We start from the raw sequence: 27,358 nt of genomic DNA, 5'->3' as shown, positions 1-27,358 counted from the left end.
AGATAGCTTGGGAGTAGGGAATAGTTGTGATTGCAGTCCTTTTAAGGACCAGGTTACAGCATTTCCTACGGCTTTTATCAAGCAGGTCTGTGCTCTTAAATAGATAGATTGTGGGAGTAAAGACTAATTGTAATTGGAGTCCTTTTCAGGACTAGGTTACATCAGTTCCTATCAGTTTTTGCCAGGCAGGTCTGTGCCAGTGCTGTGCAAGTTTTTTTCACAGCATTTGGCTGAATCTAGCAAAGCTAATCCTTTTTGGCCTATTGCAGTGTGTTAGTCAGTGGAGTAGCCTATCTGAGTTGCAAGATATACCACCTGTGTATAGAATACCAATTTTTTTACTGCACCTAGTGAAGTAAAATCTTTTGGGCATAGCATCATTCTATTAGTCCATCTATACTGACCTCCATCAGGTTGCAAATTGAATAAAAAAAATTTCTGCATCTAGCTCTGAAAAAATATTTGGGCTTCTAGCGGTGTGTGGGACTTGGTCTATTAGTCCATCTATACTGACCTCCATCAGGTTGCAAATTAAAAATAATTTTTTTCTGCATCTAGCTCTGAAAAAATATTTGGGCTTCTAGCAGTGTGTGGGACTTGGTCTATTAGTCCATCTATACTGACCTCCATCAGGTTGCAAATTAAAAATAATTTTTTTCTGCATCTAGCTCTGAAAAAATATTTGGGCTTCTAGCAGTGTGTGGGACTTGGTCTATTAGTCCATCTATACTGACCTCCATCAGGTTGCAAATTGAATAAAAAAATTTTCTGCATCTAGCTCTGAAAAAATATTTGGGCTTCTAGCAGCGTGTGGGACTTGTTCTATTAGTCCATCTATACTGACCTCCATCAGGTTGCAAATTAAAAATAATTTTTTTCTTCATTTAGCTCTGAAAAAATATTTGGGCTTCTAGCAGTGTGTGGGACTTGTTCTATTAGTCCTTCTATACTGACCTCCAGTAGGTTGCAAATTGAATATAATTTTTTTCTGCATCTAGCTCTGAAAAAATATTTGGGCTTCTAGCGGTGTGTGGGACTTGGTCTATTAGTCCATCTATACTGACCTCCATCAGGTTGCAAATTAAAAATAATTTTTTTCTGCATCTAGCTCTGAAAAAATATTTGGGCTTCTAGCAGTGTGTGGGACTTGGTCTATTAGTCCATCTATACTGACCTCCATCAGGTTGCAAATTAAAAATAATTTTTTTCTGCATCTAGCTCTGAAAAAATATTTGGGCTTCTAGCAGTGTGTGGGACTTGGTCTATTAGTCCATCTATACTGACCTCCATCAGGTTGCAAATTGAATAAAAAAATTTTCTGCATCTAGCTCTGAAAAAATATTTGGGCTTCTAGCGGTGTGTGGGACTTGGTTTATTAGTCCATCTATACTGACCTCCATCAGGTTGCAAATTAAAAATAATTTTTTTCTGCATCTAACCCAGCGAATAGTTTTGGCCTAATACCACAGTTTGGCCACTCAGCTCTGCTCGGTTACCATCCATTGTTTTTTTGTGCAAACAACTCCAGAGTTGTGAATTAGTTAACCACCAAAATGAGTGGAAAAAGGCCTGCTGCTGGTGGAAAGGGGAATAGGCGTGTTGGGAAGGGGAAAAAAGGTTGTGTCCGTGGGGTAGGTGCAGAAGAAAGACCATCTTCCAGCCAAACTAAAATGTCTACTTCTTTTAGCGGACAATGTGATAAGATCCCTTTCTTACGGCCACGCCAATCGCTACAAATTCCAGATGAGGCACAAAAACAGCAGGTGCTTCAACGGATATCAAGTGCTCCTTTAAGTGGGCTCTCCTCCACATCAACTTCAACATCACAAATACTCCAGTCCTCAATGGTGTCACCCAAATCGCACTTGCTTCCTCACAGCTCCCAAATCTCCAGCTGCCCGTCTGAGTATGAGGTAGAACAGATGGTTGAGTCTGCAGAGCTGTTTACTCATACTATAGCCTGGGAATCAGAGGTCGACTCCAGCGCTTCTGTGAATCCAGATGAGGAAATGATCTGCACTGATGCCCAGAATCTTTATGAGTCGGATCCAGGACCAGACGCAGAAGGTTCTGACCATAATGTAGACCCTCATTCCCAAACTGTAACTCCTGTTGGTGGAGACAATGAGGAAGACGATGATAAGACTCAAATACCTGATTGGAGCGACAACTTTAGTTTTTTGTCAGGGCAGGAACAGGTTGGCTCTGAGGACGACGGGTGTGATAATGCACAGGGTGATGATGATGAGGTCGGAGATCCCACTTACTGTCAACCCACAGTCAGCCAAAAGATGAGGTCAGCAGAGGAGGTGGAGGAAGATGCTAGTGACGACGAGGTCAGGTTGCGCCTTCCTGGACAGAGACGTAGTACTGGAAGCACGTCAACAACTGCATCCTCAAACACAACTCTGCCTCTCACCACAAGTCGTGGTGGCTCTTCAGGTCGCATGGGTGCTAAGCCTTGCATAGCCTGGGCATTTTTTCAGATCGATAAAGATGACCCAACTCGTGTTATCTGTAACATTTGTCAGCAAAAGCTAAGTAGAGGCCAAAAAATACATAGTTTGAGTACTTCATGCATGAACCGGCACATGGACATGAAGCATAAGTTGCAGTGGGAAGCTCAGTGTGCTACAATGCGGCCTAGCCGGCCGGGCCAACCACCGTCTGCCATATCTTGTGCATCCGCGGCCTCTTCATCCTCTGTGACTTGGGGGACAGCAGTCACACCTGTTTTGGGGCGCAGACCTGCCACCTCTTTACCTGCAACAGCCAGCGTGATTGGCAGGTCATCATTTTCTTTGGAGGTGGTAACACCAGCTGGTCTTGAGCGCTGTCCGACATCGATAGCACCACCTTTGGATCAAGGCAACCTAACATGTCCGCCTGCATCTTCCTCACAGACCGGCAGTTTGCCGGGGACACCCTTATCAACCCCGTCTAAGCACAATAGCCAGCCCTTGGTCCCTCAGATGTGGACAAGTAAAAGACCATTTCCTCCTAGCCATGAGAAAGCTAAGAGGTTGAATTTCACCATCTGCAAGCTCTTGGCTACAGAAATGCTGCCTTTCCGCCTGGTGGACACAGAGGATTTTCGAGACCTTATGTCCGTCGCAGTGCCCCAGTACCAGATGCCCAGTCGGCACTACTTCTCAAAGAAAGGTGTGCCTGCGCTCCACCAGCATGTCGCACACAACATCACCGCTTCTTTGAGAAACTCTGTGTGTGACAGGGTGCATTTCACCACAGACACTTGGACGAGTAGGCGTTACATGTCGCTGACTGGGCACTGGGTAACTATGGTGACAGCAGGACGAGGGGCTGCTGTCCAAGTCTTGCCGTCCCCACGAGTTGTGCGTCAATCCTCTTTATGTCAAAGTTCCTCCACTGCTTCTGCCTCCTCAACCTCCTCTCGGTCTTCCACCTGCACCCAAAGCCTGTCTGGTCATGCCACAAGCTTTCTAACTGCGCAGAAGGGATCCTGCACACCTCCTTACTATGCTGGCAGTAGGGCTCAACGTCATCAGGCGGTTTTTACATTGAAATGTCTGGGAAATGTGAGTCACACAGCTGAGGAGTTGTGGTCAGCTCTGGAGAACCAATTTCATGAATGGTTGTCTCCACTGGACCTGAAACCAGGGAAGGCCGTGTGCGACAATGCTGCAAACCTGGGTGCGGCCCTTCGCCGGGGCAATGTCACACACGTGCCTTGTATGGCTCACGTGTTGAACCTGGTTGTCCAGCAATTTTTAGCCCACTATCCCAGACTAGATGGCCTTCTGCAGAGGGCACGGTCGCTGTGTGCTCACTTCCGCCGTTCGCATCCCGCAGCTCAGCGACTTACATCTCTACAGAAGTCGTTGGGCCTGCCACTTCACCGGCTAAAATGCGATGTGCCTACCCACCCGGTGGAATTCAACTCTGCACATGTTGCAGCGACTGTGGCAGCACTGACAAGCCCTGGTGCAATACGTTCTGACGTATAGCCTGGGCCAACGAGATTCAGAGGTGGGGCAAATCACGCTGGAGGAGTGGTCTCAGATCAGGGACCTATGCACCCTTCTGCACAGTATTGAAATGGCGACGAAGATGTTTAGTGCTGACGATGCCATTATCAGCATGACTATTCCGGTGATTTACATGCTGGAGCACATGTTAAACAGATTTCGGAGTCAGGTGGTGGCACAAGAGGAGGTGGAGGAAGTAGAGGAGGAGGAGTTGTATGCGGAAGGGCTAACATCTGCAAGGTCCAGACGGTCGGCAGCACCAAAGCGGCAGGCATGTGAGGGTGGGGGAGATGATTTTACCAGGGCGCATGGTAGCAGCCAAACTAGTGAGGAAGGTGCAGGAGCCCAGGAAGAAGTGGAGGACGAACTGATGGAAGACTCATCAGATGAGGGAGACCTTGATCACATTTCTGTTGTGCGAGGTTGGGGGGAGAGGACAGAGGAAGGAAGCATGATTGTTACCTCGCCACCAACACAACAGGGACTTGGTGCTCCTGGATGCGCAACACACATGAGTGCCTTCTTGCTGCACTACCTGCAACATGACCCTCGAATTGTGAGAATTAGAAATAATCCTGACTACTGGGTTGCCACACTGTTAGATCCCCGGTACAAAAGTAAATTTGCAGAAATTATTCCTGCCATAGAAAGGGATGCACGCATGCAGGAGTATCAGCAGAGACTGTTGCAGAATCTTACATGTGCTTTTCCACAAAATACCAGTGGTGCACGCAGTGAATCTCACAGTTCCAACTTGCCAACCGTGGGACCGTCAAGTGTTCAGGACTCAAACCGTAACAGAACCACAGTATCTGCTGGTAACATCAATTTTGCGGAATCATTTCACCACTTTTTTAGCCCATCCTTTGCAAGGCCACAGGAGACAAGAAGTCTGACACATAGTCAACGCCTAGAGACGATGGTACAGGAGTATCTCCAAGTAAACATTGAAGCCACGACTGTGTCACTGGACCCTTGCTCTTTTTGGGCTTCCAATCTGGATAAATGGCCGGAGCTAGCCACTTACGCCTTGGAGATCTTGTCATGCCCCGCAGCCAGCGTTCTGTCTGAACGTGTGTTCAGCGCTGCTGGTGGTGTGCTGACAGATAAGCGCACGCGGCTCTCCACTGATAATGTAGACAGACTCACGTTCATAAAGATGAACAAATCATGGATCCGAAACGACTTTTCTACCCCTGTGTCATCCTGGGGAGAGTAAAAGCTTGATGATTGGTTAAAATCACCCTACCAACCGTTTTAAGCTTTCAAATTACTAATCATGTTTATCTGTATCTTGACTGGAAAATAATTTGGGCTTTGTAGCAGTGTGCAGCACTGATCCTATTAGGCCATCTATAATAAGCTTCACCAGATTTAAAATTAAAAATAATTTTTAGCTGCATCTAGCCCGGAAAATAATTTTGGGGCTCCGAGATGCGCAAGACACATAAGTGCCTTCTTGCTGCACTACCTGCAGCATGACCCTCATATTGTCAGAATTCGAAGTAATCATGACTACTGGGTTGCCACACTCTTAGATCCCCCAAACTTTTCGATCAACCTTTTCATTTTAATAAAGACCAAAAAAATGGTCATTTTTGAAATTATAAGCATTAGCAGGTTGTTAGAAACTGAAATCAAACAGTTTTCAACTCAAAACTTTATTCTAGGTGATGTTACATTTTCACATAGGACCCCTTGTTCGAAAGGAGCTTCTGAACTCTCTCGTCCATTGAATTTGTCAGGTTTTGGATGGTTTCTGCTTCAATTGTTTTGCATGAGGACAGAATACCCTCCCAGAGCTGTTGCTTAGATGTGAACTGCCTCCCGCCATCATAGACACTCCTTTTAATGATGCTCCAAAGGTTCTGAATGGGGTAGAGGTCAGGGGAGCATGGGGGTCACACCATAAGTTTGTCCCCTTTTATGCCCATATCAGCCAGAGATGCAGATGTTTTATGTGCAGCATGAGATGGTGCATTATCATGCAGAAAAATGATCTTGCTGTGAAATACACGGTTCTTCTTCTTGAACCATGGCAGGAAGTGCTGTTTGAGAAAATCCACATACATTATGGAGTTCATCTTTAGTGCCTTCAGGGATCCTAAAGGGGCCGACAATCTCTCTCCCCATGATTCCAGCCCAAAACATTACTCCACCTCCTCCTTGTTGGCGCTGTAGCCGTGTTTGCGTGGGGTGTCCATCAACCAGCCATCCTCCACTCCATTCATCTGGACCATCGAGCGCTGCACGGCACTCATCCTTGAACAAAACAGTTTTGAAATCAGTCTTCATGTAATGTTTGGCCCACTGGAGCCGTTTCTGCTTGTGTGAAGTGGATAGAGGAGGTCGACAGGATGGCGTATGCACAGCTGCAAACCTCTGAAGGACCCTGCATCTTGTTGTTCGGGGGACGTTGGAGGCACCAGCAGCTTCAAAAACTTGTCTGCTGCTATGACAAGGCTTTTTTGCCGCTGCTCTTTCAACCTGACGTAATTGCCTGTAGGAAAGAGTCCTCAATTTGCCCTTATCAGCACGCACACGTGTGTACTGTGAATCAGCTACATACTTCTTGATTGCCAAGACACTTCATCCTGATCATCGCACAATGTTGATTGTAGTCATGCCTTGACCTAAACACTCCACAATTTGTTGCTTCTCAGCAGCCGACACATCCTTTTTCTTTCCCAATTTGGCAGAAAATGTAGGCTGCTTAATAATGTGAGAGAGCCTTCTTAAGTAGTCTTGCCTTTCATTGGACACACCTGCCAAACTAATTAGCACAGGTGTCTGCAATTGCTTACAGTGATATAAAGAGCCCTGACACACATCACCATCAATGAGTTTAACTGACAAACAAACAAATTCTTCCCTTATCACTCCTAAACACTTTTTGCATAATAATTTGGAACAGCAGGGATGGATATATGTGATTGAGTGATATATACTAGGACATCATCAGCAAATAGAGAGCACTTGTACTCGGTGCCTCCCACCTCAATCCACCTAATATTGGGGTTATGGCGAATTGATGAGAGCAGGTGCTCCGTCACTAGGATGTATAAGAGAGGGGACAGAGGACATCCCTGCCTTGTCCCTTTGGTGATTGTGAAAGGTGATGAAAATGTTCTGACGCACCCCCTGGGCCTTGGGACACCCGGAGCCGGACCCTTTTTGGTGGATGCTGGTGGTTGTAGTCTTCGTGGCGGCGATTCGGTTCCGTGGCTCAGGGCGGTCAAACCAGTGGCGGAACTATTTATGTGGTTTTGATGTTTAAATGTCCGATTACGCCACCCGTGGATTGCGGTCAGAGTGAACCGCCGCTACAGGGCAGACCGCTAAGGCTGGTGTTGTGGGTGCAGCAGAGCGTAGCATAACTCCCCACGGGAGGAGCATAGCCTCAGGGCAGTGTATGCGGAGGATGGGGGTGATGGTGCAGGGCAGCAGCAGTAACGACACGGAGTCAGTGATGCAGTTCAGGGCCTTTACTCACAGTTCTTATTATCCAGACCACGTCTGCAGGTAACGGCTGCCCACGTCGTACTGTGCTCACCAGGTGAGGGGCTCAGACAACTCCCAGATAACTTTGGAGCGCTTCACAGGACCCCCTTTGTGTGTCCTTTGTCTGGCCTTTCTTACCAACACTTCTGTCCGGCTGCCTCGGGCCTCCTCTTGGTAAACTTGGCGCCAGTTTCCCTGACCCTATGTGGTGCCTTCCTAGCGGGTGGAGCAAGGGGCTGCACCACATAAAATGTCAGAGCCTCCGGTTTCTAGCTGAGGGTCATTTCCTGCCTCCACTAGTTCGGGGACCGGTCTCCCCCTTTGGCCTGACCCCTCCACTCAGGTGGATTCGGGCGTGCGGTGGCGACTCGCCCGTCCGCACCCCTGGGATCCCTTCATTCCTTGTTCCTGGAGCCTTCTCCGCTCCTCTTCCTTCCTTCTCCCTCTTGCAGGCCTGGGCCTCTGTTACTAGGCCCGCCTCCGGAGCAGAGCTCATGCAGAGCCCCTGCTCCCTGCCACTTCTGCTCAGACTTCTCTGCACTGAACTAAGATGGTGCCCACCTTTTATACTCCCTTCTCAATGCACCCAGGAACTGCTTCCTCCCTGCTCCTGCACTGCAGGGTTCCCCTTCCTCAGTGTTCCCTCCCCCCACTCCAGCCAGGGACAGGGACTGTCGTGCCCATCTCAGGGGCATATTGGTCACCCTGCCCCACGGCAATGTGGTGTAATGCATGCAGGTGTCGGGTCCTGATCCACACTCCATCCTTATCTGAGAGTGAGATATCACAACTCTGGGTGAGGTGCAATACGTCTGTAGCAACCGAGCCCTCGGTGCTACAGTTCCATTTATCTTCAGCCTAGGTGACGTATTGTGATACAGGGCCGTGATTTTGGCTATAAAAGGGTCCCCTAGACCCCTACCCCAAGCTTTTTAAGAGAATCATATATGGCGTGCCAGGAGACTCTATGGAATGCTTTCTCAGCATCCAACGAGAGTATCTACTTACAAATTTTTAACTGCATCTAGCCCAGGAAATACTTTGTGCCTAGTAGCAGTGTCTGCTAGTCAGCGGATTATCCCGGCTGTTAAGCAAGCTACACCACCTGTAGTTTGGACACTTAATTTTTTCAAAGGAAATGCTTCGGGACCACGGGATACTCAGTGAAGAGCATCAGGAGGCACCCCAAGGCATAGGGGCTGGGACTGGCACTAGGATGCCTTGCGGTGGACAGCCGAGCTCGATCCTTATAAAAGCTTTTTAACTGCAGCAGCTTTAGTGGACGCTACTGGAGCTGGAATTACGCGGCTGCTGGCATGAGACTTGCCCTCCAATAGATCCTTGTAAATGGATTTAAAGTGTATTCATTCAAATTAGAGGGACACTTTAAATTAAAAAGCTTAGAGCTGCCTCCACCACAGGGGGGCTCTCTCGACCCACCAGCGGACAGGCACCAGTATTGGGAGAGGGGGGCTGGCCGTCAGGGTTCACCGCGGCTCTGGCACAAACCCGGCGACACGGAGGTGGCACGGGCAGGAGCGGACTGGCCGTCTCGGCTTCTCACTTTTTGGATTTTAGAAGGGCATGACATGCCTATATCTGTGTCTCCCCCTCCTTTTACTCCTCCACCTCTTTTCTTTTCGCATGACTATATGTACTTGTCACTTTTCCATGTGTTAGTTGTGTCTTCTGAGCAGTTTGTCAGCTTTTGGACACCTTTGAAGGTGTTTTCTATGTGTTTCTATGTGTTTTTGTTTGCCTGCCATTGGTTTTAACGGTGTTCGAAGGTGTTCGACGAACAGTTCGACGAACAGTTCGGCGAACACACGGGTGTTCGACGAACCGAACCGAACTCGAACACTACGGGGGTGGCTCAACACTATATATAATATCTGATATCTGTATCACAGTATTTCGTACTAGCTATTGAACCGGTTCTATGCCCGGGTGGTGAGTTTTTATTGGTATATGCTCTCCCATCCTGGCTCCATATCCTGGTATATGCTTCCCCGTCCATGTATATGCGCCCTTGTCCTGGTATATGCTCCCACATCCTGGTATATGCGCCCTTGTCCTGGTATATGCTCCCCCATCCTGGTATATGCTCCCCCATCCTGGTATATGCTCCCACATCCTGGTCCATGCTTCCCCCCCCATCCTCGTATATGCTCCCACATCCTGGTCTATGCTCCCCCCCCATCCTGGTGTATACTTCCCCATCCTGGTCTATGCTCCCCCCCATCCTGGAATATGCTCCCCTATCCTGGTATTTGCTCCCCCATCCTGGTCCCCTATCCTGGTATATGCTCCCCTCTCACCCTGGTCCATGCTCCCCATGTCCGCATAGCACGATATCCAGTTTAATTTGAATCAATACAAATGTGCAGAGTGTATTCAACAAAATGGTGCCTACCACGCTGTTCATTTTGTTGAAGATACTGTTCATATTTGTCTTCACTAAAAAAAAAACGGAAATCGCAGTATGCGCAGGCGCTGATTCCAGCGCCACACTCCTTCCCCGGCCTCTCCAGAGATGACAGGACCGAACAGGTATGTGCTTATGGTGCCGGTGATCACGGTATGCGCTCAGTGCTTATGCATACCATGATCTCCGGCGCCACACTCCTCATCCCTGTCTGGGATGTGGATGTGTCTTTCTGTCTGCGGCCAGACTGTGCAGGAATTGTGCTTGCGCAGTCTATAGAGGCTTCAGACAGAAGGACACATCCCTGATTAAACTGTAGATACCAGTCATGTATTGTCATATAGACTGCACAGGGCCATACCTAGGGGAATCAGGGGGGGCATGTGACCGGGGTACAGCCGTCAGGGGGTGCCTTCGGGCCACCTCATGAGGTGGTCAGAGGTGTCTCCCAGGCAACTGCATTTTGCATTTGACCATTCTCTGAACTAGCTGTGGAACCGACAGTCGATCAGAGAAGGGAGCAATGTGCGGGCTTATATTGTATATAGGGAGCTATGTGGGTGCTCATACTGTATATAGGGAGCTATGTGGATGCTCATACTGTATATAGGGAGCTATGTATGGGCTCATATTGTATATAGGGAGCTATGTGGGTGCTCATACTGTGTATAGGGAGCTATGTGGGTGCTCATACTGTATATAGGGAGCTATGCACGGGCTCATATTGTATATAGGGAGCTATGTGGGTGCTCATACTTTATATAGGGAGCTATGTATGGGCTCATATTATATATAGGGAGGTATGTGGGGCTCATACTGTATATAGGGATCTATGTGGGGCTCATACTGTATATAGGGAGTTATGTACGAGCTCATATTGTTTATAGGGAGCTATGTGGGGCTCAAATTGTATATAGGGAGCTATGTGGGGCTCATACTGTATATAGGGATCTATGTGGGGCTCATACTGTATATAAGGAGTTATGTACGGGCTCATATTGCCTCCAAACTCCTTGAGCAACACGTTCACGCTGAACTTTCCTCCCACTTTTCATCTAACTCTATCTTCGACAACCAACAATCTGGCTTCCGCCCCCACCATTCCACCGAAACTGCCCTTACCACAATCACCAATGACTTACTTACAGCCAAAGCTAACAGACAATTCTCTGTTCTCCTTTCTCTTGACCTTTCCTCTGCTTTCGATACAGTTGACCATTGCCTCCTACAACAGATCCTCTCTTCCTTTGGCATCAAAGACCTTGCCCTATCCTGGATCTCCTCATACCTTTCTAACCGCACATTTAGCATCTCCCACTTCCACACTACCTCCTCATCCCACCCTCTCTCTTTTGGAGTCCCTCAAGGCTCTGTCCTAGGACCCCTACTCTTCTCAATCTATACCCTTGGCCTGGGACAGCTCATAAAATCCCATGACTTCCAGTACTATCTGTACGCTGATGACACCCAGATCTACCTCTGTGGCCCAGATGTCACCTCTCTGCTGTCCAGAATCCCAGCATGTCTAGCAGCCATATCCTCCTTCTTCTCCTCCCGCTACCTCAAGCTCAATGTGGACAAAGCTGAACTCATTATCTTTCACCCATCTCGCATATCTTTCCCACCTGATCTTTCTATCACAATAAATGACATTACTCTTTCCCCTGTACCGTCAATCCGATGCCTCGGAGTAACCCTTGACCCTTCCCTGTCCTTCAAACCCCACATCCAAGCTCTCGCCACCTCCTGTCGCATCCAGCTCAAAAATATTTCCAGAATCCGTCCTTTCCTCAATCTACTAAACTGCTTGTGCATGCCCTCATAATCTCCCGCCTCGACTATTGCAATATCCTCCTCTGTGGCCTACCTGCTAACACTCTCGCACCCCTCCAGTCCATCCTCAACTCTGCTGCACGACTTGTTCATCTCTCGCCTCGCTACTCCTCTGCTACCCCCCTTTGCAAATCCCTTCATTGGCTCCCATTCCCCTAGTATATCCAGTTCAAACTACTAACCCTGACATACAAAGCCATCCATAAACTCTCTACTCCATACATCTCAGAACTAATCTCCCGATATATTCCCTCACGTAACCTTCGGTCCTCCCAAGACCTCCTTCTCTTCTCCACACTTATTCGTTCCTCACGCAATCGCCTCCAAGATTTCTTCCGAATATCCTCCATCCTATGGAATTCTGTGCCTCAACTCGTCCGATTATCCACCACACCTGGATCCTTCACACGGAACCTGAAAACCCATCTCTTCAAACAAGCTTACAGCCTGCCATGACCTTGCTTGCTGCCGCCTAAACCAACAACACCGGAACAACTGCAACCCCTCAACCTACTGTCTCTGCCCCATTCCTGTAGAATATAAGCCCGCAAGGGCAGGGCCCTCTTACCTCCGTACCAGTCTATCATTGTTAGTTTGTTTACTGCAAGTGATATCTGTATTTGGTATGTAACTCTTCTTATGTACAGCGCATTGGAATCAATGGCACTATATAAATTAATAATAATAATAATAATAATAATAATATTGTATATAGGGAGCTATGTGGGTGTTCATACTGTATATAGGGAGCTATGTGGAGCTCATACTGTATATAGGGAGCTATGTACGTGCTCATATTGTATATAGGGAGCTGTGTGGGTGCTCATACTTTATATAGGGAGCTATGTGGTGCTCATACTGTATATAGGGAGCTATGTACAGGCTCATACTATATATAGGGAGCTATGTGGGGGCTCATACTGTATATAGGGAACTATGTGGGGGCTCATATTGTATATAGGGGCTATGCGGGGGCTCATACTGTATCTAGGGAGCTATGTGTGGGGCTCATACTATATCTAGGGAGCTATGTGCGGGCTCATAATGTATCTAGCGAGTTATCTGGGGGCTCATACTGTATGTAGGGGATGTCAGCATACTTAATTTTGCTCAATATTAAGTCATGCAATTAATATATATTTTTTATTATTTTGTTAATATTTTTAATATTGAGCAGAATCAATCTCAGCCTATTGGTGCGACTTCCACAACAGTCACGGTCTCTCATGTGACCCCTCAGGAAATTAATCTCCCACCGCTGCTCTGCTATATATAGCGCTATGTTATGTATAGGACTGTGTACATAATGGAAAAAAATTTCCATCATTTTCCGTCTATAGATGTGACCAAAGCATCAGTGTGTTAGGTCATGTGACTATCACATGAGCTATCAAAGGAGATCATGTGACATGTCACGTGATACATCAGGTACCTGTGGGGGGGGCGCACACCTTCTAAACTGCCCGGGGCCCTGACTACTCTTAATCCACCCCTGTCTCCATGTTTCACAGTAGGGACAGTGTTCTTTTCTTGATATGCTTCATTTTTCTGTCTGTGAACATAGAGCTGGTGTGCCTTGCCAAAAAATGTTTTTTTGTCTCATCTGTCCATAGGACTTTCTCCCAGAAGCTTTGTGGCTTGTCAACATGTAGTTTGGCAAATTCCAGTCTGGCTTTTTTATGATTTTTTTTCAACAATGGTGTTCTACTTGGTTGTCTCCCATGAAGTCCACTTTGGATCAAACAACGACGCATCGTGCGATCTGACACTGATGTTCCTTCAGCTTGAAGTTCACCTTTAATCTCTTTAGAAGCTATTCTGGGCTCTTTTGTTACTATTCGTATTATCCGTCTCTTTGATTTATCATCAATTTTCCCTCTGCGGCCACATCCAGGGAGGTTGGCTAGAGTCCCACAGATCTTAAATTTCTGAATAATATGTGCAACTGTAGTCACAGGAACATGAAGCTGCTTGGAGATGGTCTTATAACCTTTACCTTTAACATGCTTGTCTATAATTTTCTTTATAATCTCCTAAGACAACTCTTTCCTTTGCTTCCTCTGGTCCATGTTGAGTGTGGTACACACCATGTCACCAAACAGCACAGTGAGTATCTGTAGCCCTATACACAGGCCCACTGACTGATTACAAGATTGTAGACACCTGTGATGCTAATTAGTGGACCCAACTTGATTTAACATGTCCCTTTTGTCACATTATTTTCAGAGGTACCATCATTTCTGTCCAGGCCTATTTCATGAGTTAATTTTTTTTTTTTATTCTTTGGGAGCAGGTTTGAAAAGCAATGTCTGACTTTCATTTGTTCATTTTCATAGATTAAATAATTATTACTTTTGTCAGATTCAAGTTATTTCTGTGACCATTGTCAGTTTTTCTTTCATTAAAAGTGGGGTACCAACAATTTTGACCATGTGTGTTTATGGACCATGGATCATTGTGCTTTCCATATGCCGACACATTAAAGTTGTCCAAACCACTGATTTCTGTGAGATCGGTCTGCCTTCTGTTGGGTACAAAGGTCTTTCATAGTAGAGTGAGATAAGGATTGCCCAATTAAAATTTCTTCATGGGATCATTTTGTTCTGTATGCAGATAAGCTTCCGCCAGATGAGTATGGCAGTGTCTAAGGATCCGTTTACACAGATCGGCTGCTAGCACGATACGACCACCAACTGGTAAATTTTTACTGATTGGCAGTCATTTGAGTGCAAAATAACGTCCACAAAATCTACAGTGATTACACAGGAAAATGCACTGCTGAGACCAACGATCTTTTATGCTGCACAAAAGATAATTTCACCCAATAAACAAGTGTTTTGCTCGTTCATCAGGTGATCAAGAGCCTATTTGCTTTTTACACAATTGTCGTGCAGTGTAAGTGCCCCTTAACTACTCTGTTCTGCCAGTATAGGACTAATGAAGATTTGGCCATATTGGGTGTTTAGTTGACCATTTCTCCAAAGTGTCCGAAGAGCCATTATTTAACACGACTGTGGCAGGATGCATGTTACTTGTGCCACTATGAGCAGCCTGTACAGCATAAAAGTACTACCATGGCCTGCAGCGTCTCCAGTCTTGTCTCCCACCATGCACATCTGAGTTGTCTTTGGTCGGCAATTACAAAAGGAGATACCAGCAGCTTATCTTAATGATTTGCCTACCCAAGTGTATGTATGTATACATATATATATATATATATATATATTTATATATATATATATATATATATATATATATATATATATATATATATATATATATATATATTGTATATATATATTGCAATGACCATATCTGAGATATCATTGATCATTCTATCTTTAGCTCTTTGCAGAACCAGATGGAACAATGAAACAATGCCACCCTGATGATTTCCAGCACGTGGTTTATAAAAGTTTCAGTTTTCTGTAAGTCATTTTAAAATGGATCTGTCCTTGAGGTGTCATATTAGCACTACACTCAGAAGACACATTTTATAAGGATTGTTGAACATGTGAGAGCTATCAACCTCTGCACTTGGAATGCATAAAAATTAGATTTTTTTTTAAACAGTCCCTTCAATAAAGGAAAAATGTTTATTGGCACAAGTACAGAAATAAATCTTGTCGAACAGCCTTGTCAAGCTTACATGCAACCATTTATTTCCTTATTAAAAAAAAAGTTTAACTAATATGAATATTTTCTGTATTGTAGACATAGCACATGTGGTTGCAAAAAATGAACTGAGCTATCTATAGTACATACCCTTACATCAATAATGTATAGAAGACGCCACACTTGATTTCATGATACCCATGGGCAGATTAAAATGAAAAAATTTTCTAATTGTCTCGCTTATTGCTGAAAGCCCCGAAACTACATTGCAATACTATGAAAGGTAGAATAGTACAGTACTTCTAATTGAACACAGTCATGTTGAGATGTACCTTTGGTAATTGTACATTAAAAGGTTTTAATTGCAAAATTTTTAACACAAAAGTGAGATTTCAAAGATGCTTTTGTTGTTATACATAAGCATGAAAAACATATTTATGTTTCCGCATGATACTGATAATTATTTTATTTAGTGTTATTTAGTAGAGTATGTGAATATATTGAATTTTACAAAAATTTGCTTTTATCAAAATTCAGATTTTTGGGATTTTGCTCCCCTGCGCATTCAGCAAAATGTCGACTGCTAACCACCTTTTTCTGAACCATAAAGGGCTATAAAAATGTTAAAAAAAACATTCCCTTATACTCACCTTACTGCTCACCTCTCTGGCTCCTCCGCTCCTCACTGTCATTTTCACATAGTTTTACATGTGGGCAAAAGTTCACGTCGCATGTTATGACATCATGGCATTGTGACCTTTTGTACCTTTGTGCAGAACACTGAGGCCCTATCAGAAATTAGAATGAGTAGCCCAGGGAATTCATTAAGAGCAGCAACTATAAGAAGATGCACTGAGGATCGGAAAGGAGATGGTGAAGAGTGGAGGGGCAGGAGAGGTGAGCAATGACGCGAGTATAAGGATTTTTTTTTCATTTTTTATATCTTACATTTATTATGCTCTGGAGTCTAGAGAGACTCCAAATCCTAATAAGGGTCCAAATCCTAAGAAGGGTCAATTAATTTGAGGATAATAATTTCTCTACAAACCAAATTTCCAGGTAAAATAACAGGCAAATTAAATTTTTGCTTTATTCTCTCACCTCCATTATTTAGCAATAACATTTTGCATTATTACTGTAGAAAACATTCTACAATTGCTATAACAGAAGAAAAAAGACATAGACTGCACAATTAAAAATCATACATTGATATAATGCCGCAAGGCAAAAATGTACAAAACTGAACGTGAGATTTTTAGTTTTACATTCTTATCAGACTGTATGAAGCCCACCACCAGGTGAACCTCTAAGTGGGTCCCTAAACTAAACGGTGCTGTGCCACAACAGGGGGAATTAAACTTTTATTGATCCTCTCATTATTTAGCAATAACATTTTGCATAGACTGTAGAAAACATACTACAATTGTTAAACAGTTTGTCAAAAAAGTAAGAATATTAAAAAGTAATAGAATCCCTGGATATATGTGGTGTATTTGCTGTGGGTTTGCTGTTTGGATTTTGTAGCAGCTAATTCATAGTTTAATACATTAACAGTTTAGTAGATGAGAATGCGCAAATCTTATCTAAACGTTGTGGATATTTTCTCCATGGCAATTGACATGCGATACAGTTTTCAGATTCGCAGCATGTCAATTCTATTTGTAGAATTCATTGATATCATTGCAAAGTATGTAAGTTCGTGTATTTCTGCACATGGCGTTCTTACTCGAGACTTGAGATGTTTAAAAAAAATCATTTGCTTATCATTAATATGTCTATTGATCCTGTAATTTCCATAATTCCATGACTTTTCCTTTTTGATAATTCAATTTGAATGTTGATGAGTATATATATATATACACAGACATACATACAATATATACAGTACAGACCAAAAGTTTGCACACACCTTCTCATTTAAAGATTTTTCTGTATTTTCATGACTATGAAAATTATACATTTACACTGAAGGCATCAAAACTATAAATTAACACATGTGGAATTATATACTTAACAAAAAAGTGAAACAACTGAAAATATGTCTTATATTCTAGGTTCTTCAAAGTAGCCACCTTTTACTTTGATGACTGCTTTGCACAATCTTGGCATTCTCTTGATGAGCTTCAAGAGGTAGTCACCGGAAATGGTTTTCACTTCACAGGTGTGCCCTGTCAGGTATAATAAGTGGGATTTCTTGCCTTATAAATGGGGTTGGGACCATCAGTTGTGTTGTGCAGAAGTCTGGTGGAGGGGGACGTGGCCGGGAGCTCATGGAGAGAGGACATGTGTAACTGAAGCTCTTGCCATCCAGCCTTAAACCTACGGGATTTAACCCCTTATAGGGGTTTGGCTCCCACCACAATGACAGATCATCATCTGGGATGTCTTCCTGAACCCTTTGGATCCTTTGGATACCACTTATATCCTGATTTAACCCGCCGCATCCAATCCGCAGCTGTAACAGTAGCCCTGCTGTCGGACCATTACCTCATTGCCTTTAATATACCGAAGGATTACTGTTATCCATTATATTATCTACATTATCCTGGAAGCCTCCTAACACCTGGAAGATACCGGAGTAACACAGATTAGTCCGCCCGCCATTTGACGCGATTATCCAGAGCCTGGAGTGAAGATCACAAAATGGTGGCGGCGATTTACCTCAGCGCTACACTGCTGTGATTCTGACAGGAGATTGTCAAATAATCTCTGAACTGAACTCTGGAAAATTCTTGTTTCCCAGATTCTTGTTTCCCAGAATTTGGACTCCTCAACCCTTAGATGATCACAATCAGGACCGACCTCTCACTGAAGCCTTGGATTAGGTCTTATATTGTGATAGTCATTCTCACTTCTTCTCTATCTTAACCCTTTCCTGTTCTTCTTCTCCTTTAAAGTAATTAATATAACTGTTTGCCTTAACTGCCCACTGCACATATTGCTTGATAATTTGCCATTGCTTAGTATAAAACGATTTTCATATGCTATATCTAGAGTATTGTTACTAGTGTCGAACTGTTGAGTTATTGAGTAATTGTTTATCTAAATTTAGCACCTGAGACTTAAGCCCCTGTCTCACATAGCGAGATCGCTGCTGTGTCACGGTTTTGGTGACGCAACAGCGACCTCACCACCGATGTCGCTATGTGTGACACTTTGCAACGATCAGGCCCCTGCTGTGAGGTCGCTGATTGCTGCAAAGTGTCCTGGACTATTTTTTGGTCGTTGCTCTCCCGCTGGTCAGCATACATCGCTGTGTGTGACCAGCGGGAGCAGCGATCAGGCTGGTAACTATGGTAAACATCGGGTTACTAGGGGCACACGCGCACTTAGTAACCCGCTGTTTATCATGGTTACGAGCCTGCTAAAGTGAGCGGTAACCTCCCGCTCACTGTAGCAGAGTGGTAACCATGATAAACAACGCGTTACTAGGAGCGCGTGTGCCCCTAGTAACCCGATGTTTACCATAGTTACCAGCCTGCTCCAGCTTCAGCAGGCTCGTAACCAGGAGCAGGACATCGTGGAAAGATTCTTTCCACGATGTCGCTGCTCTCCTGATCGTTGGTGAGCCTGCCTGTTTGACAGCTCACCAGCGACCACATAGCGACACAGCAACGATCCCTGACAGGTCGTATCATTGTCGGGATCGTTGCAGCGTCGCTAAGTGTGACGGGGCCTTTATTCTCCTATTTACTCATTTGATCATCCTTGCCTTACTGTGTAACTGATAAGTATTATAGGCATATTTGCATATATCTACAATATATCAATGTAAACTCTAATATTTGGGAAGGCTCTCTGAAAACCATGGTGCCCCAGAAATCCAAGCTAGATAAAACCAAACTCACTTACAAAGACTCAGCTCAACTAGGAAACCCACATAGGAATAGATCTAGATCCCCTACTAAACAGAGTGATAATGACTCAGGGTCAAGGGATCGGGGCATGAAATCTGATGACTCCACAAATTCTGAATTTGATCCCCAGAAACAAAGGAGAGAAAAGAGGAGGGAGTTGGCCTCTAAACTAGCATCTGCACAAAAACCGACAACGCAGGAGAATTCTGACTCAGATGAAGACTCGTCCCTTATAACTAGTCCTCCTAAGCAACGGATAAGGACAGACAGCCCTTCCTCTTTAGACATTACGGACTCGTTGCAGAACTTTGATTGGAAGCAGCCAATTGACCAATCTTTTTTAAAGGGATATTCTCTGCTTTCAAGGAGTCCCTTCGCATTGACTTCGACACTAGGTACGATAAACTCCGGAAACAAATTTACTCAGTTACCAACAGAATAGATAAGACTGAGTCTGAGATTTTTGAATTGGAGCAAAAAAATAACAAACTAGAGAAATAGTACCACCTCCTCAAGGAGGAATTTAGAACAGTAAAAAATAAGCTCACTGACCTGGAGGACAGAGGTAGACGACAGAACTTAAAATTCAGAGCTATACCAGAGTCTGTCAAATCTGTCCAACTTGCCCCCTACATCAAAAATTTGATTAAAACGGCAATTTCATCTATATCTGACCTAGAAGTAACACTGGACAGGACACATCGGCTTCCCAAGCCCAAACACTTGAAACCTGATGTCCCAAGGGATGTTGTCACTAAGTTCCATTTTTACCAGACCAAAGAGCAGCTCATGGAGTTTCTTAGGAACAAAAAATCCTTCCCTAAATCATACGACTCCATCATGGTCTTTGCTGACTTGTCGAGACAGACATTGACCCAACATAAAAACCTAACTAAGGTCACCGACATACTACGAAATAATCAGATCCCTTATAAATGGGGATTCAATCCCACAAAGGTCCTGTTTAACCACCAGGGGAAAAATTACAGTATTTCTGACATTGCAGATGGGGGGAAACTCTTCAGGGACCTAGAAATTAACATCACCTGACGTTCCAAGCTAATTAATGGGATGAGGTATTAGGCCATAACTTTAGTCCCGCCTAGGAGGTCGCCATTGAAACATTAGTCCCTCCTTGTTTGGAACTTGGTATTTAGTTATTGGATTTAGACCTGTATTGAGGTATTTTATCTCTCAAGTTAAGTTTGTTTGTTTTTTATTTTAATTTCTATCTTTGTCTAAGGTTGTAGACTTGATCTGATTTATAGTCTTTCTGGACATTTTATAGTTAATTTTTGAAAACATGCTTTGGAAAAAACAATGGATGATTTTATTTCACCAAATATTGAGTTTTTTCCATTTCTTGTACAGTATAAGTCATGTCACTTAGATTTCTAACACATAATGTCAATGGCCTCAACACTCCACAGCGCCGTTTCTTTGCCTGGAAGACAATTAAGGACTATAATGCTGATATAGTAGCTCTCCAGGAGACTAAATTCTCCTCTGTCAAGCCACTCCATTTCGCTCATAAAGAATTCCAAAATATTTTTTACGCCAATAATATCAAGAAAAAGTGGGGAGTAGCCCTGTTAATCAAAAATTCTGTCTCGTTTGAATTAATCTCATGCCTTAAAGATCCAAATGGGAGGTATATTATATTAATCTGCAAACTGAACCACCAAATTTTCACCCTCGCTAATGTATATGTACCCAACCAAGGCCAAATATCCTTCCTGAAAAAAAAATGCGTACTATTACCCAAAATAAACAAGGTGATTTAATTCTCTTCGGAGACTTTAACATTGTCCCAAATTCTCTCCTGGACTCTTCTAACAAGTCAAGGCGCCAAACTACCTCACTAGGCCCATGGTTGCCCAAAATGGTGTAACGGGTCCGGGAGGCGGAACCTCTGAGCTATTATACAAGGGGGCGGCCCTTGTAAGGGAGCGGGTGGCAGTCTCTGGGTGAACGGACAGGGAGTTACGGCAAGTGATCAGGGCAGTCTCTGGGTAAGGGGTAGGTACGACCTGTGATGGCAGAGCCTCCGGGTAGGCTAGCAGGCAGATGGTAGATGTGTGCTCCCAGGTGAGCAAGCGAGAGTCTCTGGAATAGCAGGTGGTCACGGCACGTGACGGCGGAACCTCCGGGCTGGCAGGCAGGTAGGTAACGGAGAAGCGCTCCCAGGTGAGCGGGCAAGAGTCTCTGGAATAGCTGGTGGTCACCGCACGTGACAACGGGACCTCCGGGCTGGCAAGTAGGCAGGTAACGGAGATGCGCTCCCAGGTGAGCGGGCAAGAGTCTCTGAGATAGCTGGTGGTCACAGCACGTGACAACGGAGCCTCCGGGCTGGCAAGCAGGCAGATAACGGAGAAGCGCTCCCAGGTGAGCGGGCAAGCTGGTCCATAGACAGACTGACCGGAGTAGTAAGGCAGACCGTCGGACCTCAGGCAAGCAGGCAGGTAGCTGATATGCGCTCCCAGGTGAGCGGGCAGGCTGGTCCTTTAGACAGACTGACAGGAGTAGTAAGGCAGACCGTCGGACCTCAGACTGGCAGACAGGTAACAAGTATTCAGGCAGGAATCAGGCAGGTAACTAGCAGGAAACTGGCAGGAAACTGGCAGGTAACTGGCAGGTAACTGGCAACGGGACCTGAGGGCTGAAGCACAGGTGAGACACAGGTGCAAACAACATTGCTCGGGCACCTCCATTTTGGAGGAGGTGCCTTATATATGATGAAGTCCTCCGGCCATTGGCCGGGGACTCTTTAGGGCGGCGCGCGCGGCCCCTTTAAGAGGAGGGAAGCGCGCGCGCGCGCGCCCTAAGCACAGGGGCCGGGAAGGAGCGCGCGCTGAGAGCAGAGCAGGAGGAGGACGCCGGGACGGAGCGCGCGCTGACAGCAGAGCAGGAGGAGGACGCCGGGACGGAGCGCGCGCTGACAGCAGAGCGGGGAGAGGACGCCGGGACGGAGCGCGCGCTGACAGCAGAGCGGTGAGGGGAGCAGCGTCCCTGCCTAGCAGAGGGAAGGGACGCCAGCGCTACAAATGGATCTATATGACGTATTTAGATGCCTGCATTCGTCTTCCCTGGAATTCACTCATTACTCTGGTACTCACAACTCCCACTCTAGAATAGATCTAATTCTCACTAACATATTCTCACTTCCCAAATTCAAAAATATACTAATAGCACCCAGAGTATGGTCAGATCACTCCCCTGTAATATTCGAAGTAACAAACCCCCAAAATACCTCGGTAGAAAAACTCAGGCGTAATAATAGTTTCCTCTATAACCATCCTGTCTACAAAAAAGAAATCGACAAAGCCATCCAGAACTACTTCAATGAGAATGACACTGATGATATCCCTATATTCACACTTTGGTCGGCCTTCAAGGCAGTACTTAGAGGCAAGCTTATACAATTAAACTCACAACTAAACAAATTTAATAGAGAAAAAACTCAAAAATTAGTTCATGAAATTCACGAGTTAGAGCAAAAACAAGTCTCCAATCCTTCATTTGACTATTCAAAAGATATCCTTAAATTGAGAACAAACCTTAAATCTCTCCTGACCACCGAGTATGACAAATTTATACAGACTATTAAATCTAAGTACTATTTCTCTGCTGACAAAGCATCGAAACTGCTTGCAGCTAAGATTAGACATTACAAAACTAAGTCACGTATTAGCGAGATTAGAGCCCACCTAGGCCATTCCTATAACCATCCTAAAGATATAGTCAAAGTTTTTGCAAATTTTTATAATTCCCTATATAACCTGAAAGATGATCCAAGCTTCTCAAAACCTTCTGACTCAGACATTAATAATTATTTACACAAACTACATTTACCCACACTAACCGACCAAGACCTACAAGATTTGAACCTCCCATATTCACCGAAAGAGATTTCAGGAGTAATCAAAGGACTTAAACTGGGCAAATCTCCTGGCCTCGATGGACTACAGAATGAGCTGTATAAAACTTTTGAAACTCATTTAGTTCCCTACCTCACCAAATTAGCCAACCATACAACACAACAGGCCTATCTTCCTCAGGATATGCTTGAAGCGATAATAACTATAATCCCAAAAGAAAAAGGTGACCCACTCGACACAAAGAACTATAGGCCCATATCCCTCCTAAATTCGGATACAAAAATTTTAGCGAAGTTGGCTGCGGAAAGATTAAAAATTCATATCGGTAAATTGGTGCATGAGGATCAGGCGGGTTTTATTCCTGGCAGAACTACTGCCGATGCCACCAGAAGAGCAGTCAATCTCATTACCCTAGTTGAGCGTACCAACCTTCCTTCGGCTTTCCTTGCACTGGATACAGAGAAGGCTTTCGACAGGGTCTACTGGCCATTCCTATTTAACACACTACAAAAATTTGGTCTCAAGGGTAATATTCTCATCCTAATTAAGTCAATGTATTCTGCTCAATCAGCTCATGTCTATTTCAATAGTTCTTTGTCACAAAGATTTTCCCTGTCTAATGGCACTGGACAGGGTGACCTCTTTCCCCCATTCTTTTTGCCCTGTTTATAGAGCCATTTGCTTCTTCTATTAGAGAAAACATTAACATTACTGGCATCCCTGTCAATACTAAGCAAAGCAAAATAGCCCTATTCGGGGATGATATTTTACTCACCATCTCAAATCCCCTTAAGTCCCTGAGGCTTATTACCACCACAATTGACGAATTCTCACACCTATCACTATGCAAAGTTAATAAGTCTAAATCTCAAATAATTGACTTTAACATAGAAAACACATTTCTACACTACCTGAAAAAGGAATTTGACTACATATTGGAGGAGAAGAAAATTATATATCTGGGAATTAAGTTGACTAAACCTTCTTCAGATCTAGTCTCAGAAAATTTGACCACACTATTCAACACTTTTCATTTAGATTACATTCGCCTGGCTAAGCTAGAAATCTCATGGCTAGGTAGAATTGAAGCGTTCAAGATGCTCTTACTCCCCAAATTTATCTATGTCATAAGATCTATTCCCATTTTTAAACCAAAACAATAGTGCAAGAAACGACAATCTCAACTTATGAAATATATTTGTAGCCATAAAAAGGCAAGAATCCCTACCCTCTCATTATTAAAACATAAATAGATGGGAGGACTGGGTGTTCCCAATTTATATAATTATTACCTGGCCACCACATTAAAGCTTTCTCAGGGATGGTTAATTGAATCTAATAACACATCCTGGATCAACATAGAGATGTCAGCTGCTAAAACTGAACAATTAAGGTCCCTATTTCTCGCCCATCTTATTGAGCCTTCTAGGCCCCCGCCAAACTACCCCACCTTAAAAGCCGTTATTCTGGCCTGGAGAGACTTGGTAAAAAAATCCTCTACCCATTTTCCCTTTAATTAAAGTTAAAAATATCCCTTTGGTTGTACTAGAAATCTTAATTACAAACCTCGACCTGTCGACCTGGCTAGATAAAGGCATAAATACTGTTAATGACCTCATTTCTGATGATACCCTGTTACCCTTTTACACATTACAAACTAGATACTCTCTCTCAAGAGATGAGAGGACGAATTGGAAGCTTATCTCTAATTTGCTTACAAAACCTTCCCTCACATTCACCATACCACAAATAGTAGTATAATTAATAAATAATCCAGAGAAAACATCCATTTGGAAGACAAATGCATTGTATAAAATTTTCACTGAGGAAGTGAATTTGCCTTACCACCCCTTTTTTAAAACTTGGGAGAAAGAACTTAACATTAAAATAGATCTGGATAAAATGAGTAAGACCTTAAACATAACATACTCTCACACAGCTTCAGCGACAATGCATGAGTCTTACTTCAAGGTTCTTTCACGGTGGTACTGGACTCCAATAAAACTTCATCGCATTAACCCCACCAATTCGCATTATTGCTGGAGGAAATGCAATAATCAAGGCACATTAACCCACATGTTCTGGGGATGTCCTAGACTGCTTAAATTTTGGATGGATACTAAACTCATAATATCAGATGTCACAGGAATGACCATATTCATTACTCCACAATTAGCCCTCTTGTCAATTGGAATAGAAGACTTCCCAAAGCAGGTACGATTTACAATTTTGCATATTATAGTGACTGCTAGGCTCATCATTGCTATGAGATGGACCAAACCTGATCCACCCGATATAGATGTACTTATAGACCAAATTACCCAACATAGCGTGTATGAACACAATACAGCAATTAGAAGCAACTCTTTCTCAAAATACCTAGATCGTTGGACCCCCTGGATCTCTAAATACTTACCGCTACTCTTACATAAGGCCAATTGACATCCCATATATTATCAAGAGAACAAATTGTTTGACTCTTTCCTTTATTCTTTTAAATGGTAATACAGAACTTCCTTTAGCTCAAATAAAATCTAAATTCTTTATGAATTTTCTATTTTTTTATTTTTTTAGACACATTTAATGTATATTTCTTTGATAAACCTAAAGTTTATGTCTTCATAGGTTTTATGTCTAGACACATTAATAGAGTACTTTTCTATTTTCTGTTTGTATTTGAAATTATACTATATTGAACAATACAGTGATTTCCAAACCTTTTTGTCTACAATATGTAGATTGTTTGTTTTCCTCCCCCCCCTCTCCCTCCCCTTCCCTCCTTTTTTTATTTATGTACCCTTTTCCTTCCCATCCCCTGGTTACTTTAAAAACTTTTTCAATAAAAATATATTGAAACAGAAGTCTGGTGGATACACAGATGATAGTCCTACTGAATAGACTGTTAGCAGCTTTTTTCTTGCCATAATGCAAATTCTAAGTAAAGAAAAACGAGTGGCCATCATTACTTTAAGAAATGAAAGTCAGTCAGTTCAAAAAATTGGGCAAACTTTGAAAGTGTCCCCAAGTGCAGATGCAAAAACCATCAAGTGCCACAGAGAAACTGGCTCACATGAGGACCGCCCCAGGAAAGGAAGACCTAGAGTCACCTCTGCTTCTGAGGATAAGTTTATCCGAGTTACCAGCCTCAGACATCGCAGGTTAACAGCAGCTCAGATTAGAGACTAGTGTTGAGCCACCCCCGTAGTGTTCGAGTTCGGTTCAGTTCGTCGAACACCCGTGTGTTCGCCGAACTGTTCATCGAACTGTTCGTCGAACACCTTCGAACACCGTTAAAACCAATGGCAGGCAAACAAAAACACATAGAAACACATAGAAAACACCTTCAAAGGTGTCCAAAAGCTGACAAACTGCTCTGAAGACATAACTAATACATGGAAAAGTGACAAGTACATATAGTCATGTGAAAAGAAAAGAGGAGGAGGAGTAAAAGGAAAGGGAGACACAGATATAGGCATGTCATGCCCTTCTAAAATCCAAAAAGTGAGAAGGCCAGTCCGCTCCTGCCCGTGCCACCTCCATGTCACCGGGTTTGTGCCAGAGCCGCGATGAACCCTGACGGCCAGCTCCCCTCTCCCAATACTGGTGCCTGTCCGCTGGTGGGTCGAGTGAGCCCCCCTGTGGTGGAGGCAGCTCTAAGCTTTTTAATTTAAATTGTCTCTCTAATTTGAATGAATACATTTTAAATCCATTTACAAGGATCTATTGGAGGGCAAGTCTCATGCCAGCAGCCGCGTAATTCCAGCTCCAGTAGCGTCCACTAAAGCTGCTGCAGTTAAAAAGCTTTTATAAGGATCGAGCTCGGCTGTCCACCGCAAGGCATCCTACTGCCAGTCCCAGCCCCTATACCTTGGGGTGCCTCCTGATGCTCTTCACTGAGTATCCCGTGGTCCCGAAGCATTTCCTTTGAAAAAATTAAGTGTCCAAACTACTTGTGGTGTAGCTTGCTTAACAGCCGGGATAATCTGCTGACTAGCAGACACTGCTACTAGGCACAAAGTATTTCCTGGGCTAGATGCAGTTAAAAATTTGTAATTAGATACTCTCGTTGGATGTTGAGAAAGCATTCCATAGAGTCTCCTGGCATGCCATATATTATTCTCTTAAAAAGTTTGGGGTAGGGGTCTAGGGGACCCTTTTATAGCCAAAATCACGGCCCTGTATCGCAATACGTCACCTAGGCTGAAGATAGATGGAACTGTAGCACCCTGAGGGCTCGGTTGC

Source organism: Phyllobates terribilis, unplaced genomic scaffold (genome assembly GCF_046119375.1).
Source record: "Phyllobates terribilis strain yellow unplaced genomic scaffold, ASM4611937v1 Scaffold_11__3_contigs__length_659146591, whole genome shotgun sequence".
Taxonomy (NCBI): domain Eukaryota; kingdom Metazoa; phylum Chordata; class Amphibia; order Anura; family Dendrobatidae; genus Phyllobates; species Phyllobates terribilis.
This window is presented reverse-complemented; position numbering follows the sequence as displayed.